Source organism: Schistocerca gregaria, unplaced genomic scaffold (genome assembly GCF_023897955.1).
Source record: "Schistocerca gregaria isolate iqSchGreg1 unplaced genomic scaffold, iqSchGreg1.2 ptg000318l, whole genome shotgun sequence".
NCBI classification, from domain to species: Eukaryota; Metazoa; Arthropoda; class Insecta; order Orthoptera; family Acrididae; genus Schistocerca; species Schistocerca gregaria.
In genome coordinates, this window is record NW_026061796.1 from 392,112 (window position 1) to 411,025 (window position 18,914).

Here is an 18,914-nt window from a genome sequence, read left to right on the forward strand (position 1 = left end):
GACAATGCTCGTGCGTGGGTGCGGATAGCTCAGTCGGTAGAGCGTTAGGTTTTCAACCAAAGGGTCCTGGGTTCTAGTCCCTGTCGGGGCGAAAATTAATACACTTTCGTAACGTCTAATGTGCTGGCAGTGGAATCACTACAGAAAAGAGTGAGCCCATGCTGCCTTCTGCCATGAGATTGCTTGCAAAGGTGGGAGTTTCAGTTGTCGAGAGACGCTTCTGAGACGTGCAGTCGTGGCCGAGTGGTTAAGGCGTCTGACTTGAAATCAGATTCCCTCTGGGAGCGTAGGTTCGAGTCCTGCCGACTGCGGAAATTTTCTCGCTCTCAGAAGATGGACGTTCAGCTGCATCCTAGCAGTTGCGTCACTACTAAACACGTGGGCCGCCAGCAAGGTGCAGTGTTCTTGGCTCCAGGGTGCAGCGCTACAGTCGTGCCCAGAAGCCACAGCTCATCTCCTCGTCTCACAACCGTCCACCAGGTGTCAGTGCAAGTGTCGCCTCTCTGGGCAGTGCAGATGTGATTATTTTAGCTTGCAGACGATGACGTGTAGCAATTAATGAGCAAACGCAAGTCAAACGTTTTACCGCGTGTATCTGCTAGATACTGCCTCACACACGTTGGAGAGGCTCACTCCTTCCTCTGCCTCGTTCTCTGCACACTAGTTGCACGTGGCATCGATATAGCACAGCTTTTCTAGCGTCAGCGAAGTCAATATTACATGAATCGAGTCGACATGTTTGCTAGTTACGACGATGGAAGCAGAAGAAATGTGTGTGGTACTTTACTGCATCTGCTGTTCGCCTTTCGGCGTCCCTGTGTTCTTTCAGACGAAGATGACTGTGAAATTGGCAACGGGGCAGACGTGCAAAAGAGGGGCGCTGTACGTCAGCCGAAATAGCTCAGTTGGGAGAGCGTTAGACTGAAGATCTAAAGGTCCCTGGTTCGATCCCGGGTTTCGGCACGGCTTCGTTTTGAAGCCGACGCCAATGGAATTGCTCTGACTTTGTGATAATGTAACTAGAGCCGAGAACGGACATGACTCTCTTCTGTAACTGTTCTGGTTGTCTAGTGCTTGCCATAAGAGGAACACAGTAGGCAACTCTCTGAGAAGTAAGAAAATAAAAAAACGTCCTACCGACTGCGTTCCCTGTTTTGTGCCAGGAGGTGAAGAACGTCTCCAGCGGAACCGTGAAATGAGCGAAAACGTGGGAAACATTGCATTCGAAGTGCTTGTGAATTTTCCAATTGCCCGATGAGTGTCGACAAAACACGTAAATCCTCTACTCCAACGTATGAGACGTAACGACTGCTGCAGTTTGTTTTTGCATCGTGTGTCAACATTGTTCGATGGTCTGTTACGAGCTTTGCGCGATAAGTTTGCAGACAGCATTCAGGCGACGTTTAACTACTAACAGCTCCATGCAGCGATTGCACAACAGTAAAGGACATGAGTCAATGTGTCGTTGTGCATCGTGAGATGTTTCATAAGGCGTTGTGAGCCCGGATAGCTCAGTCGGTAGAGCATTAGGCTTTTAACCTAAGGGTCCAGGGTTCAAGTCCCTGTTCGGGCGGAAATTTTAATAATTTGGTAGCGTTTCCTCTGGTAGTGGTGGAAACACTACGGAAAAGAATGCAGCAACGCCGTTTTCTGACACCACAGTGCTTTAAACGGTTCAATTTGCACGTGTCGGGAGAACGCTGCGTTCGGGGCAGCCGTGGCCGAGTGGTTAAGGCGTCTGACTCGAAAGTAGTTTCGAATCCCGCCGGCTGCGTGCGATTCTGCGTAAAGAGCAGCAAATACTTTCACACGCATGAATGAGCGTGCAAACCAATGACGCCATTCTAAACAAGACGAAAATTTCCGTTTAAGAATGCTGAGTTTCACGACGGCCGCTGCTTCCTGTGCCTACCGGTCCACCTCGCACTGACGATGTGACTGCAGGAAGCCGTCGCAGGCCCACGAGTGCGCCCCCGTCATTTTCTCGCGCCTTCGCCGAGTTCGTGAGTACACACACGTGCTTGAAATTGTTGGACAGAGTGAAGGTTCATTCCTTTTTAGGAATTGCAATTCAATCAGTCGAGTGCGGCAAAAGCAATGGCGCCGCGTTTCTTTTCAATGATCTCGCAGCTACTTGCAAGTATGTCCATCCCTTAAGACGCCAGAAAACTAGCGTCAGCGGCGCGTCAGTGGGAAGTCGGTGAAGTCGCCATTGGAGCCATAAGCCAGCAATTACGACATGCGAATCACTCGCACACGACGCAGCTGTATGACAATGCTCGTGCGTGGGTGCGGATAGCTCAGTCGGTAGAGCGTTAGGTTTTCAACCAAAGGGTCCTGGGTTCTAGTCCCTGTCGGGGCGAAAATTAATACACTTTCGTAACGTCTAATGTGCTGGCAGTGGAATCACTACAGAAAAGAGTGAGCCCATGCTGCCTTCTGCCATGAGATTGCTTGCAAAGGTGGGAGTTTCAGTTGTCGAGAGACGCTTCTGAGACGTGCAGTCGTGGCCGAGTGGTTAAGGCGTCTGACTTGAAATCAGATTCCCTCTGGGAGCGTAGGTTCGAGTCCTGCCGACTGCGGAAATTTTCTCGCTCTCAGAAGATGGACGTTCAGCTGCATCCTAGCAGTTGCGTCACTACTAAACACGTGGGCCGCCAGCAAGGTGCAGTGTTCTTGGCTCCAGGGTGCAGCGCTACAGTCGTGCCCAGAAGCCACAGCTCATCTCCTCGTCTCACAACCGTCCACCAGGTGTCAGTGCAAGTGTCGCCTCTCTGGGCAGTGCAGATGTGATTATTTTAGCTTGCAGACGATGACGTGTAGCAATTAATGAGCAAACGCAAGTCAAACGTTTTACCGCGTGTATCTGCTAGATACTGCCTCACACACGTTGGAGAGGCTCACTCCTTCCTCTGCCTCGTTCTCTGCACACTAGTTGCACGTGGCATCGATATAGCACAGCTTTTCTAGCGTCAGCGAAGTCAATATTACATGAATCGAGTCGACATGTTTGCTAGTTACGACGATGGAAGCAGAAGAAATGTGTGTGGTACTTTACTGCATCTGCTGTTCGCCTTTCGGCGTCCCTGTGTTCTTTCAGACGAAGATGACTGTGAAATTGGCAACGGGGCAGACGTGCAAAAGAGGGGCGCTGTACGTCAGCCGAAATAGCTCAGTTGGGAGAGCGTTAGACTGAAGATCTAAAGGTCCCTGGTTCGATCCCGGGTTTCGGCACGGCTTCGTTTTGAAGCCGACGCCAATGGAATTGCTCTGACTTTGTGATAATGTAACTAGAGCCGAGAACGGACATGACTCTCTTCTGTAACTGTTCTGGTTGTCTAGTGCTTGCCATAAGAGGAACACAGTAGGCAACTCTCTGAGAAGTAAGAAAATAAAAAAAACGTCCTACCGACTGCGTTCCCTGTTTTGTGCCAGGAGGTGAAGAACGTCTCCAGCGGAACCGTGAAATGAGCGAAAACGTGGGAAACATTGCATTCGAAGTGCTTGTGAATTTTCCAATTGCCCGATGAGTGTCGACAAAACACGTAAATCCTCTACTCCAACGTATGAGACGTAACGACTGCTGCAGTTTGTTTTTGCATCGTGTGTCAACATTGTTCGATGGTCTGTTACGAGCTTTGCGCGATAAGTTTGCAGACAGCATTCAGGCGACGTTTAACTACTAACAGCTCCATGCAGCGATTGCACAACAGTAAAGGACATGAGTCAATGTGTCGTTGTGCATCGTGAGATGTTTCATAAGGCGTTGTGAGCCCGGATAGCTCAGTCGGTAGAGCATTAGGCTTTTAACCTAAGGGTCCAGGGTTCAAGTCCCTGTTCGGGCGGAAATTTTAATAATTTGGTAGCGTTTCCTCTGGTAGTGGTGGAAACACTACGGAAAAGAATGCAGCAACGCCGTTTTCTGACACCACAGTGCTTTAAACGGTTCAATTTGCACGTGTCGGGAGAACGCTGCGTTCGGGGCAGCCGTGGCCGAGTGGTTAAGGCGTCTGACTCGAAAGTAGTTTCGAATCCCGCCGGCTGCGTGCGATTCTGCGTAAAGAGCAGCAAATACTTTCACACGCATGAATGAGCGTGCAAACCAATGACGCCATTCTAAACAAGACGAAAATTTCCGTTTAAGAATGCTGAGTTTCACGACGGCCGCTGCTTCCTGTGCCTACCGGTCCACCTCGCACTGACGATGTGACTGCAGGAAGCCGTCGCAGGCCCACGAGTGCGCCCCCGTCATTTTCTCGCGCCTTCGCCGAGTTCGTGAGTACACACACGTGCTTGAAATTGTTGGACAGAGTGAAGGTTCATTCCTTTTTAGGAATTGCAATTCAATCAGTCGAGTGCGGCAAAAGCAATGGCGCCGCGTTTCTTTTCAATGATCTCGCAGCTACTTGCAAGTATGTCCATCCCTTAAGACGCCAGAAAACTAGCGTCAGCGGCGCGTCAGTGGGAAGTCGGTGAAGTCGCCATTGGAGCCATAAGCCAGCAATTACGACATGCGAATCACTCGCACACGACGCAGCTGTATGACAATGCTCGTGCGTGGGTGCGGATAGCTCAGTCGGTAGAGCGTTAGGTTTTCAACCAAAGGGTCCTGGGTTCTAGTCCCTGTCGGGGCGAAAATTAATACACTTTCGTAACGTCTAATGTGCTGGCAGTGGAATCACTACAGAAAAGAGTGAGCCCATGCTGCCTTCTGCCATGAGATTGCTAGCAAAGGTGGGAGTTTCAGTTGTCGAGAGACGCCTCTGAGACGTGCAGTCGTGGCCGAGTGGTTGCGGCAAGCGGACGTGCCTGTCGCGAGCTCGGCTAGCAGCTGTGTTTACATCGTTGGTCGCCGTGGTCTGCAGCGGCCTGGTGTCTTTCCTCAGCGTCTTCCTTCTTCTTTGTAAGTTTTTACGTATTTATTGAGGAAAATGGTGACGTACAACCGATCCAATACTATTCAGTTGTTGTTTGATCGCGAATTTCCGCGTCCCACGGCTTTTGAAATCCATCATTGGATCAGATCGGAATTGCAAATAGACCCAGCGTTGCTTGATGGCGTTCACTTAGATTTTATTGTTAATTCAGTGTTTTTGAAAATCCTTGATAGTGAGTTATGTGAGCGTTTGGTGGCCGTCAATGGCGGGGTTCGGAAATTTAAACATGCTGATGGGAATATTAGTGACGTGAAAGTGCTACATGCCGGCTATGGTATACGAAATGTGAAGGTTTTCCATCTGCCTTTTGAAGTGCCCTTAGATGAAATTCGCCGTGCATTAAGTTTATATGGTAATATATATGCTGTCACTAAAGATTATTGGTCGTCCGCGTATGTTTATCAATGTGATAACGGCGTACGTACTGTGCGGATGGACTTAAAGAAACACATTCCGTCTTTCGTGATCATAGGCGGCCATAGGGCTTTCATCTCCTATACCGGCCAACCTCCAACGTGTTCTCTCTGTCATTCCACTGAACATATGCGGAATTGTTGTCCCCGACGGCGCCCTGTACAGTTGCCGCTAGAAAACTCAGGTAGTTACGCAGGTGCCCTCCTTAGAGGTTCTCCGCCACCGGCTGAACCGCAAGTTCGTGCACCGGCTGTAGCGGGTATGTCTATTCATCCTAGTGTACCTGTTGTTCCACCTACGCCTGCTGTCGACAATGTCCCTGACGTTAGCTCTGAATGTCGTCCGACCGACCGCTCTGCTCCGTTGCTGGAGACGACTTGCGTGGATTCACTTGTTGATGAACGTGTTCAGAATGTTCCGGAATCAGGTGTTATTACCGCCGCAGTTTGCGAGGCCGCGCCTACTACAATGGTTCTCAAGAGTGAAACGTCCTCCCCATGTGATGTTGCACCCTCAGTGTCTGTTGTGTCGGTCATCCCTGCTGGGGATTGTGCACCTACTGCCACTCCTAACTCCAACCCATTCCCCAGTAACATTGCTGCTCCAGCGAATACCTCGAGCATTTCTCCACCTCAAGTGGAAAATTTCGTTATGGATGTAGAACCGCAGTCTGCTACCTCAGTGGGGAACGTAAAGACCAAGTTGCAGGATACCGACTTTGCCACGCAACGCGAAAAACGAGTGCGAGAGCAAAGTCAGAAGCTTAAGGGTATGCTAGGGAAGGGTACGGGCAGTCGAGACATTTCGCCCCCGTCGAAAAAGTTGAGTACAGACACAGAACCTCGTAAACAGCGCAAATCGCAAACTCGCGCGTCAAGGAAATCCCCGTCGGGTGACACGACCGGCGGCAGTCTGTCGGACGGAGACACGACCAACCCTGCGCCGCTCTCCTGGGCGGACGACGTTGACATGTAACTGCCACGGTACCCTGCTTCCCGCCTCCGGTGAGTCTGCGCCTTACCGGTGACTCCCTTTCAAAAATTTATCTCTGCCCCCTACACCCATGCGTCCTCTGGCTACATGGTTAAAATAGCCTCATTAAATATCAACTGTATTGCGGCTCCTCAGAAATTGCAAGTCTTGGCAAATTTTATCCAACATTATCAGTATGATTTTATTTTTCTGCAGGAGGTGAGCGTTGTGTCCCTTGATGTTTTAACGGGGTATTCCGCTATCTATAATATCGATCCGGCAGCTCGGTGTGGTACCGCTATCTTATATATGTCTGAAGAAGAGCCGACGCGCGTCAAACGACTACCGACCGGCAGAGGGATCTCGTGCGTTATCGGAGGCATGCAACTAGTTAATATTTACGCTCCGTCTGGCACCAGTTTAAAGAGGGCGAGAGCGAGATTTTTCATTGAAGATGTACCCGCCTTGATTGGTAGCCCGACGCTGCCCGTCGTGTTGGGGGGTGACTTTAATTGCGTGATTGCGGACAGTGATCAGTTTCCCACGGCTCATAAGTGCGCCGACCTTGATCGTCTGATTGCGAGCTTCCAGTTAGCAGATGTGTGGCGTGTTCTCTATCCTCAACAGCAAGTCTTTACATATTTCTATCGAAATGGGGCTAGTAGACTTGATAGGTTCTATGTGTCGGCCTGCATAGTGGATCATCTAATTAGTGCCGCCGTCGCCCCTGTCTGTTTTTCCGATCACTGCGCCTTCTTCTGCGACCTTCGCGCGCCGCAACTCCGCCAGTTACGTCGATCTCGGGTATGGAAGTTTAACCTGACCCATGTCCGTGCCCCTTCGTTGCGTCGGCAGATTTATGATACGCTCTCTTCCTGCGGCGAAAAGCAGGCTAACTATGCCTCGGTTGTCAGCTGGTGGGTTCACCTGGCCAAGCCGTCTATCCGTGCTGTTTTAAAGTGTTTTAGCGCCGAAGCTGCGCTGTGGAAGCACAGAACCACTGAATATTATTATCAGATTTTAAAAGATGCCGTCTCTCTACCAACTATTGTTGATGAGCAATTTCTGATTCAGTTAAAAGCTGTGAAAGCCCAAATTTTTAAATTGCAAGCCCAAGATTTTCAGGGCTCCTTACTTAGAAGCCGCTGTGTAGGGACTTTTGATGAGTCACCGACTATTCACCATATCGAAAGAGAGCGGAGACGGGGCGCTACTAAATTTATTCGGTGTCTTAGACTGGAGACTGGGGAGCGACTTACCACTGAGAGGGACATCCGTGCGCACATTTTTGCCCATTTTAGTGCCGCGTTCCAACGTAGCGACCACGATAGGGCGGCCGCACACGTACTCACGGGTGAAATGCGGAACCTGCTTACGCGTGAGGACAATGACACCCTCCTTTCCGCCATCACGACGGAGGACATGAGCGATGCACTCAGATCATCTGCTAGAAATAAGTCCCCAGGCCCTGACGGAATTCCTTTAGAATTCTATCTCGAGTTCTGGGATGCCTTAGAACCTATCCTCACAAAGATCGCAAATGAATTGTTGAGTGGCCTTCCGTGTCCGGCAGAGTTCCTAAAGGGTATTGTCATTCTTCTCCCTAAGACTGGTGGGGCTGACAGAGTTGAAAACTTCCGCCCTATCACGCTGTTGAACAGTGACTACAAGCTTTTTAGCAAATGCGTCGCAACCCGGCTGAACACTGTGATGCGAAAATTTATTAGCCCTTTCCAGATGTGCGCTGTGACAGGGAGGGGTATCCTTGCTGCCGTGAGCACGTATAGGGACGTCGTGGCTCATACTGCTGCCACACGGACTCCAGGGGCGATTCTATCGATTGATTTTAAGAAGGCCTTTGATAGGATTAACCACGATTACCTCTTTGCCTTGTTAGGTCACATCGGCTTTCATATGAACTTTGTCTCCGCCCTTAAAAGTGTCCTAACGGGAGCGTCTTCTCGCATTCTGATAAATGGTACCCTTTCGGCTCCCTTTAAGATTGCAAGGTCTGTGCGGCAAGGGTGCCCGCTCTCTATGTCCCTCTTTGTTATCGCTCTTGACCCCCTCCTCCGCCGAATTGGGCGCACTGTCAGTGGGATCGATGTAGAGGGTGTCCGGGCGTCGTGCGTTGCGTACGCCGACGATATCGGCGTCTTTATACGACAAGAAAAGGACATCCGTTTAGTTAAACCTCTTTTCAGTCTTTTTGCCCAGGCTACAGGTGCGGAACTGAACCCGCATAAAACGGTGCTACTCCCAATAGGTCCTTGTCGCAACTATGCCGCCGATTCATGGTACACCATAGCTGCCTCCCACATGTTGCTCGGCATTCACTTCTTTGCTTGCCCCATAAAGATGGCCGCCCATAACTGGCGCCGTATTTCGACGACTGTCCGGGGCCTCATGGTCCGTCACGCCACCAGGCAATTACATCTTCTACAGCGTGTCGAGTTGATCAATATTCACCTTCTGGCTAAAGCGTGGTATGTGGCTCAAGTGCTCAACATCCCACCTCCGTTGGCACGCACGATCAGCCAAGCAGCACACTGGCTGCTATGGCGTGGTCATATTTTCAAGGTGAAACTTCCCACATGTACCCAGCCTCCGTCTCGCGGGGGAATAGGTCTCGTAGATGTCAGAAAGAAATGTTCTGCCCTGCTTATTAACCGTATTTCCACCATTGTAGAGAACAGCCCTTACAGTACGACGGCTGCCCTCTTCCGCGCCCATGAGCCCGTTTCTGACAGTGCACCGATCAATGTCTCACGAATACATTACAAGCTTGCTGTGTTCAGGGAGTTTTTCTTGTCCCGAAGTTATCATGTTTCACTAGCTCGCGGCCGCAGGACGCGGTCTGCAACTTCTTTGTATCGTGAGATGGTCGGTTTGCCACCACCGAATACCTTACTACGTCAATATCCCCACAACAACTGGGTTCTTGTTTGGCAAAACGTCAGCAACAAGTTGTTACCACCGGAAGTGCGAAGCACGTGGTATACGGTCATCACTCGCACCGTGACCACCAACGATCGACTGGCGACTATCCACCTAATTCCGTCCTCTAAATGCGAGTACTGTGACGAACGGGGTACACTCGAGCATCGGTTTCTTTGCAGAACCACACGAGATGTGTGGGCTATTTCCTGCGACATGCTAGCACTCATTAACAGGACTAACAAACGATCGTTTTCCCCGCTAACGGCCGTCATTCCCGACATTAAACCATTTCCGCAATCAAAGCGAAATGCTACAGTGTGGATTTTAGGACACACCACCAACGCTATCTTTGCCAAAAATATTAGTGATCCAGCCGATTACTTATTTTATCTGTGGGAGCGCTATCAAATGCTCCGGAGGACAGCCTCATATCACAGGTGTTTTCAGCGCTTTTTGCAAATCCCCATTGAACAGCAATTTCGGAAAGTCTTCAATATGGCACCGACTGTTCTCCAACCTTAATGACGCCTTGGTCATGGTCCAGATTTGTGCACAGCTGTAATAGCGTGTTAACGTCACGAAAGACTTCGGACACAGACCTCTGAAGAAGAAACTAGTAACACAATTGAAATGAAGAAAAATGGACTACGGAATTACTTTCATTTCTTCCTTTTCTTTGATTATTTTCATAATTTTCCTTTTCCTTTCTTTGAGATTGGGTCACATTTCGTTTATTCGAGTGAGCATTTTATTCCCTATCGAGGGCTTAGTCTTCCTTTCTTTCATTTGGTATTTCGCTTTTTTCTTTCCTACGGAGATCGCTTCCTTTGAATTCTATGTTGCCAATTTTGCTCGCTCCTTCCCGTGATGACAGCACATTCAAACTAATTCCACTCCCTTCACACTCTGTTCCCAAAGAGGTGTATGGTTTTAGTTGCCAAATTATGTGCCATTTCATTTTTCTACCATTATTTAGAAATAGAGTTTGATTATTTTTTCTCTCAGGTTCGTTGCTTAAATTTTATGTCCCGGCAGAGTTTGAGGGCTTCTATGTCCTTCGTCTGTTGTTTGCCACTGCACTTCTTGTCGCTCTCTTCCGGCGGGAAACGCTGAATTTATTTAGTTTTGGGGCGGTGTTTTCATTTACTTTGTAGCCCCAAATATTATTATTATTATTATTACTATTATTATTTTTTTCTAAAGCCAACAGGCCCCAATGTTAAGTTCCACCTATTCATCATGCAAGTCGGCAATTAATAATACAACAAAAAAACACAAAAAATATATATTTAACAATATTTTCTAACAAAAATAAATTAAATACAAGACCAAAAAAAAAAAAAAAACAGTTACCTTCAACACACTTAGGCGGCGACTAGGTGACGGGTATGGGGGAGACATTGTGGCCAGGCCTCAGGACATTCGACCCCTGCCCTCCTTGCCTCTGCCTGCCTGTTGCTCTCGTTGCGTCTTTCATTGTCGACAAACAAAATGTAAGGTAACAAAAAAAAAAAAAAAAAAAAAAAAAAAAAAAAAGTCCTGCCGACTGCGGAAATTTTGTAGCTCTCAAAAGATGGGCGTTCAGCTGCATTCTAGCAGTTGCGTCACTACTAAACACGTGGGTCGCCGGCAATGTGCAGTATTATTGGCTGCAGCGCTACAGTCGCACCCAGAAGCCACAGCTCATCGCCTCGTCACACTGCCGTCCACCAGGTGTGAGTGCAAGTGTCGCCTCTCTGGGCAGTGCAGATGTGTCCATTTTAGCTTGCAGACAATTACGTGTAGCAATTTATGAGCTAACGCAAGTCAAATGTTTTAGCGTGTGTATCTGCTAGATACTGCCTCTCACATGGTAGAGAGGCTCACTCCTTCTTGTGTCTCGTTCTCTGCACACGAGTTAAAAAAAAAAAAAAAAAAAAAAAAAAAGTCCTACCGACTGCGTTTCGTTTTTGTGTCAAGACGCGAAGAGCGTCTCCAACGGAACCGTGAAATGGGCAAACACGTGGGAAACATTGCATTCGAGACGCTTGTGAATTTTCCAGTTGGCAAGTGAGTGTCGACAAAACACGAAGCTCCTCTGCTTCAACGTATGAGACGTAAAAGCTGCTGCAATTTGATTTTCATCGTGTGTCAGCTTTCTTCGATAGACAGTTACGAGCCCAGCGTGATGAGTTCGTAGAGAGCATTCAGAGGACGTTTAATTAGTAACAGCTCCATGCAATGATTGCCCAACAGTAAACGACAAAAAAAAAAAAAAAAAAAAAAAAAAAAAAAAAAAAAAAAAAAAAAAAGTCCTACCGACTGCGTCGGATTTTTCTTTTCTTGTTTTGGAAGAAGAAGCAGAAAATATCGCGTTTTGGTACCTCGCCACACCTCACCTCTCACAGCCGTTTATAGTGCCTGTCCTTTAGATAAGGGCGATTTCCAAGCGTCAGCTTTCGCGTCAGCCGAGCAAAGTCGGGACAAGTCGGGACATACTACAGGATGGTGCAATGACGAAAAAAAAAAAAACCTTAATTTAACAGCAGGAGCCCACATAATGATACGGAAAAGTTAGCGCCACTTGCGGTGGCCGGGAATCGTACCCGGATCAACTGCTTGGAAGGCAACTATGCTGAACAGTACAACACCACCGCACTGCCGCTGCTCGCAACGCCGCGCTTTGTCGGCTTCCCGCCCGCCGACGGCGGCCCACGGCTATAGGAGCTGCAGGCGCATTACGAGGTAGGAGGGTGCATCCACACGCATTCGGGCAGCGCCTCCAAGCACGCTACGTCTTTGGGCAAGACTCGTCGCCGCTGACGCAAGGTTACTCACACGATAGTGATGAACGGTCGTTTTAAGGCAGTGTAGTGGGGGACTTCGCGAGTTTAGCCCCTTTTTCGACGTCGCTGGGTGGCAATCCCAGTTTCCCTGCCGACAGCTGCTTGGAAAGCACGGGTAGCTTGTCGAGCATCTGTAGTTGAGTGGTTTGTGACTCAGTAGTGCAGTAGGCAGCGCAATCATAAAAAAAAAAAAAAAAAAAAAAAAAAAAAAAAAAAAAAAAAAAAAAAAAAGTCCTGCCGACTGCGGAAATTTTCTCGCTCTCAGAAGATGGACGTTCAGCTGCATCCTAGCAGTTGCGTCACTACTAAACACGTGGGCCGCCAGCAAGGTGCAGTGTTCTTGGCTCCAGGGTGCAGCGCTACAGTCGTGCCCAGAAGCCACAGCTCATCTCCTCGTCTCACAACCGTCCACCAGGTGTCAGTGCAAGTGTCGCCTCTCTGGGCAGTGCAGATGTGATTATTTTAGCTTGCAGACGATGACGTGTAGCAATTAATGAGCAAACGCAAGTCAAACGTTTTACCGCGTGTATCTGCTAGATACTGCCTCACACACGTTGGAGAGGCTCACTCCTTCCTCTGCCTCGTTCTCTGCACACTAGTTGCACGTGGCATCGATATAGCACAGCTTTTCTAGCGTCAGCGAAGTCAATATTACATGAATCGAGTCGACATGTTTGCTAGTTACGACGATGGAAGCAGAAGAAATGTGTGTGGTACTTTACTGCATCTGCTGTTCGCCTTTCGGCGTCCCTGTGTTCTTTCAGACGAAGATGACTGTGAAATTGGCAACGGGGCAGACGTGCAAAAGAGGGGCGCTGTACGTCAGCCGAAATAGCTCAGTTGGGAGAGCGTTAGACTGAAGATCTAAAGGTCCCTGGTTCGATCCCGGGTTTCGGCACGGCTTCGTTTTGAAGCCGACGCCAATGGAATTGCTCTGACTTTGTGATAATGTAACTAGAGCCGAGAACGGACATGACTCTCTTCTGTAACTGTTCTGGTTGTCTAGTGCTTGCCATAAGAGGAACACAGTAGGCAACTCTCTGAGAAGTAAGAAAATAAAAAAAACGTCCTACCGACTGCGTTCCCTGTTTTGTGCCAGGAGGTGAAGAACGTCTCCAGCGGAACCGTGAAATGAGCGAAAACGTGGGAAACATTGCATTCGAAGTGCTTGTGAATTTTCCAATTGCCCGATGAGTGTCGACAAAACACGTAAATCCTCTACTCCAACGTATGAGACGTAACGACTGCTGCAGTTTGTTTTTGCATCGTGTGTCAACATTGTTCGATGGTCTGTTACGAGCTTTGCGCGATAAGTTTGCAGACAGCATTCAGGCGACGTTTAACTACTAACAGCTCCATGCAGCGATTGCACAACAGTAAAGGACATGAGTCAATGTGTCGTTGTGCATCGTGAGATGTTTCATAAGGCGTTGTGAGCCCGGATAGCTCAGTCGGTAGAGCATTAGGCTTTTAACCTAAGGGTCCAGGGTTCAAGTCCCTGTTCGGGCGGAAATTTTAATAATTTGGTAGCGTTTCCTCTGGTAGTGGTGGAAACACTACGGAAAAGAATGCAGCAACGCCGTTTTCTGACACCACAGTGCTTTAAACGGTTCAATTTGCACGTGTCGGGAGAACGCTGCGTTCGGGGCAGCCGTGGCCGAGTGGTTAAGGCGTCTGACTCGAAAGTAGTTTCGAATCCCGCCGGCTGCGTGCGATTCTGCGTAAAGAGCAGCAAATACTTTCACACGCATGAATGAGCGTGCAAACCAATGACGCCATTCTAAACAAGACGAAAATTTCCGTTTAAGAATGCTGAGTTTCACGACGGCCGCTGCTTCCTGTGCCTACCGGTCCACCTGGCACTGACGATGTGACTGCAGGAAGCCGTCGCAGGCCCACGAGTGCGCCCCCGTCATTTTCTCGCGCCTTCGCCGAGTTCGTGAGTACACACACGTGCTTGAAATTGTTGGACAGAGTGAAGGTTCATTCCTTTTTAGGAATTGCAATTCAATCAGTCGAGTGCGGCAAAAGCAATGGCGCCGCGTTTCTTTTCAATGATCTCGCAGCTACTTGCAAGTATGTCCATCCCTTAAGACGCCAGAAAACTAGCGTCAGCGGCGCGTCAGTGGGAAGTCGGTGAAGTCGCCATTGGAGCCATAAGCCAGCAATTACGACATGCGAATCACTCGCACACGACGCAGCTGTATGACAATGCTCGTGCGTGGGTGCGGATAGCTCAGTCGGTAGAGCGTTAGGTTTTCAACCAAAGGGTCCTGGGTTCTAGTCCCTGTCGGGGCGAAAATTAATACACTTTCGTAACGTCTAATGTGCTGGCAGTGGAATCACTACAGAAAAGAGTGAGCCCATGCTGCCTTCTGCCATGAGATTGCTAGCAAAGGTGGGAGTTTCAGTTGTCGAGAGACGCCTCTGAGACGTGCAGTCGTGGCCGAGTGGTTAAGGCGTCTGACTTGAAATCAGATTCCCTCTGGGAGCGTAGGTTCGAGTCCTGCCGACTGCGGAAATTTTCTCGCTCTCAGAAGATGGACGTTCAGCTGCATCCTAGCAGTTGCGTCACTACTAAACACGTGGGCCGCCAGCAAGGTGCAGTGTTCTTGGCTCCAGGGTGCAGCGCTACAGTCGTGCCCAGAAGCCACAGCTCATCTCCTCGTCTCACAACCGTCCACCAGGTGTCAGTGCAAGTGTCGCCTCTCTGGGCAGTGCAGATGTGATTATTTTAGCTTGCAGACGATGACGTGTAGCAATTAATGAGCAAACGCAAGTCAAACGTTTTACCGCGTGTATCTGCTAGATACTGCCTCACACACGTTGGAGAGGCTCACTCCTTCCTCTGCCTCGTTCTCTGCACACTAGTTGCACGTGGCATCGATATAGCACAGCTTTTCTAGCGTCAGCGAAGTCAATATTACATGAATCGAGTCGACATGTTTGCTAGTTACGACGATGGAAGCAGAAGAAATGTGTGTGGTACTTTACTGCATCTGCTGTTCGCCTTTCGGCGTCCCTGTGTTCTTTCAGACGAAGATGACTGTGAAATTGGCAACGGGGCAGACGTGCAAAAGAGGGGCGCTGTACGTCAGCCGAAATAGCTCAGTTGGGAGAGCGTTAGACTGAAGATCTAAAGGTCCCTGGTTCGATCCCGGGTTTCGGCACGGCTTCGTTTTGAAGCCGACGCCAATGGAATTGCTCTGACTTTGTGATAATGTAACTAGAGCCGAGAACGGACATGACTCTCTTCTGTAACTGTTCTGGTTGTCTAGTGCTTGCCATAAGAGGAACACAGTAGGCAACTCTCTGAGAAGTAAGAAAATAAAAAAAACGTCCTACCGACTGCGTTCCCTGTTTTGTGCCAGGAGGTGAAGAACGTCTCCAGCGGAACCGTGAAATGAGCGAAAACGTGGGAAACATTGCATTCGAAGTGCTTGTGAATTTTCCAATTGCCCGATGAGTGTCGACAAAACACGTAAATCCTCTACTCCAACGTATGAGACGTAACGACTGCTGCAGTTTGTTTTTGCATCGTGTGTCAACATTGTTCGATGGTCTGTTACGAGCTTTGCGCGATAAGTTTGCAGACAGCATTCAGGCGACGTTTAACTACTAACAGCTCCATGCAGCGATTGCACAACAGTAAAGGACATGAGTCAATGTGTCGTTGTGCATCGTGAGATGTTTCATAAGGCGTTGTGAGCCCGGATAGCTCAGTCGGTAGAGCATTAGGCTTTTAACCTAAGGGTCCAGGGTTCAAGTCCCTGTTCGGGCGGAAATTTTAATAATTTGGTAGCGTTTCCTCTGGTAGTGGTGGAAACACTACGGAAAAGAATGCAGCAACGCCGTTTTCTGACACCACAGTGCTTTAAACGGTTCAATTTGCACGTGTCGGGAGAACGCTGCGTTCGGGGCAGCCGTGGCCGAGTGGTTAAGGCGTCTGACTCGAAAGTAGTTTCGAATCCCGCCGGCTGCGTGCGATTCTGCGTAAAGAGCAGCAAATACTTTCACACGCATGAATGAGCGTGCAAACCAATGACGCCATTCTAAACAAGACGAAAATTTCCGTTTAAGAATGCTGAGTTTCACGACGGCCGCTGCTTCCTGTGCCTACCGGTCCACCTCGCACTGACGATGTGACTGCAGGAAGCCGTCGCAGGCCCACGAGTGCGCCCCCGTCATTTTCTCGCGCCTTCGCCGAGTTCGTGAGTACAGAGTGAAGGTTCATTCCTTTTTAGGAATTGCAATTCAATCAGTCGAGTGCGGCAAAAGCAATGGCGCCGCGTTTCTTTTCAATGATCTCGCAGCTACTTGCAAGTATGTCCATCCCTTAAGACGCCAGAAAACTAGCGTCAGCGGCGCGTCAGTGGGAAGTCGGTGAAGTCGCCATTGGAGCCATAAGCCAGCAATTACGACATGCGAATCACTCGCACACGACGCAGCTGTATGACAATGCTCGTGCGTGGGTGCGGATAGCTCAGTCGGTAGAGCGTTAGGTTTTCAACCAAAGGGTCCTGGGTTCTAGTCCCTGTCGGGGCGAAAATTAATACACTTTCGTAACGTCTAATGTGCTGGCAGTGGAATCACTACAGAAAAGAGTGAGCCCATGCTGCCTTCTGCCATGAGATTGCTTGCAAAGGTGGGAGTTTCAGTTGTCGAGAGACGCTTCTGAGACGTGCAGTCGTGGCCGAGTGGTTAAGGCGTCTGACTTGAAATCAGATTCCCTCTGGGAGCGTAGGTTCGAGTCCTGCCGACTGCGGAAATTTTCTCGCTCTCAGAAGATGGACGTTCAGCTGCATCCTAGCAGTTGCGTCACTACTAAACACGTGGGCCGCCAGCAAGGTGCAGTGTTCTTGGCTCCAGGGTGCAGCGCTACAGTCGTGCCCAGAAGCCACAGCTCATCTCCTCGTCTCACAACCGTCCACCAGGTGTCAGTGCAAGTGTCGCCTCTCTGGGCAGTGCAGATGTGATTATTTTAGCTTGCAGACGATGACGTGTAGCAATTAATGAGCAAACGCAAGTCAAACGTTTTACCGCGTGTATCTGCTAGATACTGCCTCACACACGTTGGAGAGGCTCACTCCTTCCTCTGCCTCGTTCTCTGCACACTAGTTGCACGTGGCATCGATATAGCACAGCTTTTCTAGCGTCAGCGAAGTCAATATTACATGAATCGAGTCGACATGTTTGCTAGTTACGACGATGGAAGCAGAAGAAATGTGTGTGGTACTTTACTGCATCTGCTGTTCGCCTTTCGGCGTCCCTGTGTTCTTTCAGACGAAGATGACTGTGAAATTGGCAACGGGGCAGACGTGCAAAAGAGGGGCGCTGTACGTCAGCCGAAATAGCTCAGTTGGGAGAGCGTTAGACTGAAGATCTAAAGGTCCCTGGTTCGATCCCGGGTTTCGGCACGGCTTCGTTTTGAAGCCGACGCCAATGGAATTGCTCTGACTTTGTGATAATGTAACTAGAGCCGAGAACGGACATGACTCTCTTCTGTAACTGTTCTGGTTGTCTAGTGCTTGCCATAAGAGGAACACAGTAGGCAACTCTCTGAGAAGTAAGAAAATAAAAAAAACGTCCTACCGACTGCGTTCCCTGTTTTGTGCCAGGAGGTGAAGAACGTCTCCAGCGGAACCGTGAAATGAGCGAAAACGTGGGAAACATTGCATTCGAAGTGCTTGTGAATTTTCCAATTGCCCGATGAGTGTCGACAAAACACGTAAATCCTCTACTCCAACGTATGAGACGTAACGACTGCTGCAGTTTGTTTTTGCATCGTGTGTCAACATTGTTCGATGGTCTGTTACGAGCTTTGCGCGATAAGTTTGCAGACAGCATTCAGGCGACGTTTAACTACTAACAGCTCCATGCAGCGATTGCACAACAGTAAAGGACATGAGTCAATGTGTCGTTGTGCATCGTGAGATGTTTCATAAGGCGTTGTGAGCCCGGATAGCTCAGTCGGTAGAGCATTAGGCTTTTAACCTAAGGGTCCAGGGTTCAAGTCCCTGTTCGGGCGGAAATTTTAATAATTTGGTAGCGTTTCCTCTGGTAGTGGTGGAAACACTACGGAAAAGAATGCAGCAACGCCGTTTTCTGACACCACAGTGCTTTAAACGGTTCAATTTGCACGTGTCGGGAGAACGCTGCGTTCGGGGCAGCCGTGGCCGAGTGGTTAAGGCGTCTGACTCGAAAGTAGTTTCGAATCCCGCCGGCTGCGTGCGATTCTGCGTAAAGAGCAGCAAATACTTTCACACGCATGAATGAGCGTGCAAACCAATGACGCCATTCTAAACAAGACGAAAATTTCCGTTTAAGAATGCTGAGTTTCACGACGGCCGCTGCTTCCTGTGCCTACCGGTCCACCTCGCACTGACGATGTGACTGCAGGAAGCCGTCGCAGGCCCACGAGTGCGCCCCCGTCATTTTCTCGCGCCTTCGCCGAGTTCGTGAGTACAGAGTGAAGGTTCATTCCTTTTTAGGAATTGCAATTCAATCAGTCGAGTGCGGCAAAAGCAATGGCGCCGCGTTTCTTTTCAATGATCTCGCAGCTACTTGCAAGTATGTCCATCCCTTAAGACGCCAGAAAACTAGCGTCAGCGGCGCGTCAGTGGGAAGTCGGTGAAGTCGCCATTGGAGCCATAAGCCAGCAATTACGACATGCGAATCACTCGCACACGACGCAGCTGTATGACAATGCTCGTGCGTGGGTGCGGATAGCTCAGTCGGTAGAGCGTTAGGTTTTCAACCAAAGGGTCCTGGGTTCTAGTCCCTGTCGGGGCGAAAATTAATACACTTTCGTAACGTCTAATGTGCT

At 49.3% G+C, this 18,914-nt stretch overlaps 14 non-coding genes across 14 annotated transcripts; all 14 read left to right on the plus strand.

The window, feature by feature from the left end:
• The first annotated feature begins 229 nt into the window (after positions 1–229).
• Trnas-uga (transfer RNA serine (anticodon UGA)) lies at positions 230–311 on the plus strand. Its single transcript has one exon. It is a non-coding gene; the product is annotated as a tRNA-Ser (tRNA).
• Positions 312–890: 579 nt separating this feature from the next.
• Trnaf-gaa (transfer RNA phenylalanine (anticodon GAA)) lies at positions 891–963 on the plus strand. Its single transcript has one exon. It is a non-coding gene; the product is annotated as a tRNA-Phe (tRNA).
• A 537-nt stretch (positions 964–1,500) lies between these two features.
• On the plus strand, positions 1,501–1,573 carry Trnak-uuu (transfer RNA lysine (anticodon UUU)). The gene has a single exon. It is a non-coding gene; the product is annotated as a tRNA-Lys (tRNA).
• Positions 1,574–2,500: 927 nt separating this feature from the next.
• Trnas-uga (transfer RNA serine (anticodon UGA)) lies at positions 2,501–2,582 on the plus strand. Its single transcript has one exon. It is a non-coding gene; the product is annotated as a tRNA-Ser (tRNA).
• Positions 2,583–3,161: 579 nt separating this feature from the next.
• Trnaf-gaa (transfer RNA phenylalanine (anticodon GAA)) lies at positions 3,162–3,234 on the plus strand. The gene has a single exon. It is a non-coding gene; the product is annotated as a tRNA-Phe (tRNA).
• Positions 3,235–3,772: 538 nt separating this feature from the next.
• Positions 3,773–3,845, plus strand: Trnak-uuu (transfer RNA lysine (anticodon UUU)). The gene has a single exon. It is a non-coding gene; the product is annotated as a tRNA-Lys (tRNA).
• A 9,068-nt stretch (positions 3,846–12,913) lies between these two features.
• On the plus strand, positions 12,914–12,986 carry Trnaf-gaa (transfer RNA phenylalanine (anticodon GAA)). The gene has a single exon. It is a non-coding gene; the product is annotated as a tRNA-Phe (tRNA).
• A 538-nt stretch (positions 12,987–13,524) lies between these two features.
• Trnak-uuu (transfer RNA lysine (anticodon UUU)) lies at positions 13,525–13,597 on the plus strand. The gene has a single exon. It is a non-coding gene; the product is annotated as a tRNA-Lys (tRNA).
• Positions 13,598–14,524: 927 nt separating this feature from the next.
• Positions 14,525–14,606, plus strand: Trnas-uga (transfer RNA serine (anticodon UGA)). Its single transcript has one exon. It is a non-coding gene; the product is annotated as a tRNA-Ser (tRNA).
• Positions 14,607–15,185: 579 nt separating this feature from the next.
• Trnaf-gaa (transfer RNA phenylalanine (anticodon GAA)) lies at positions 15,186–15,258 on the plus strand. Its single transcript has one exon. It is a non-coding gene; the product is annotated as a tRNA-Phe (tRNA).
• Positions 15,259–15,796: 538 nt separating this feature from the next.
• On the plus strand, positions 15,797–15,869 carry Trnak-uuu (transfer RNA lysine (anticodon UUU)). Its single transcript has one exon. It is a non-coding gene; the product is annotated as a tRNA-Lys (tRNA).
• A 902-nt stretch (positions 15,870–16,771) lies between these two features.
• Trnas-uga (transfer RNA serine (anticodon UGA)) lies at positions 16,772–16,853 on the plus strand. The gene has a single exon. It is a non-coding gene; the product is annotated as a tRNA-Ser (tRNA).
• A 579-nt stretch (positions 16,854–17,432) lies between these two features.
• On the plus strand, positions 17,433–17,505 carry Trnaf-gaa (transfer RNA phenylalanine (anticodon GAA)). The gene has a single exon. It is a non-coding gene; the product is annotated as a tRNA-Phe (tRNA).
• A 538-nt stretch (positions 17,506–18,043) lies between these two features.
• Positions 18,044–18,116, plus strand: Trnak-uuu (transfer RNA lysine (anticodon UUU)). The gene has a single exon. It is a non-coding gene; the product is annotated as a tRNA-Lys (tRNA).
• Positions 18,117–18,914: the final 798 nt, after the last annotated feature.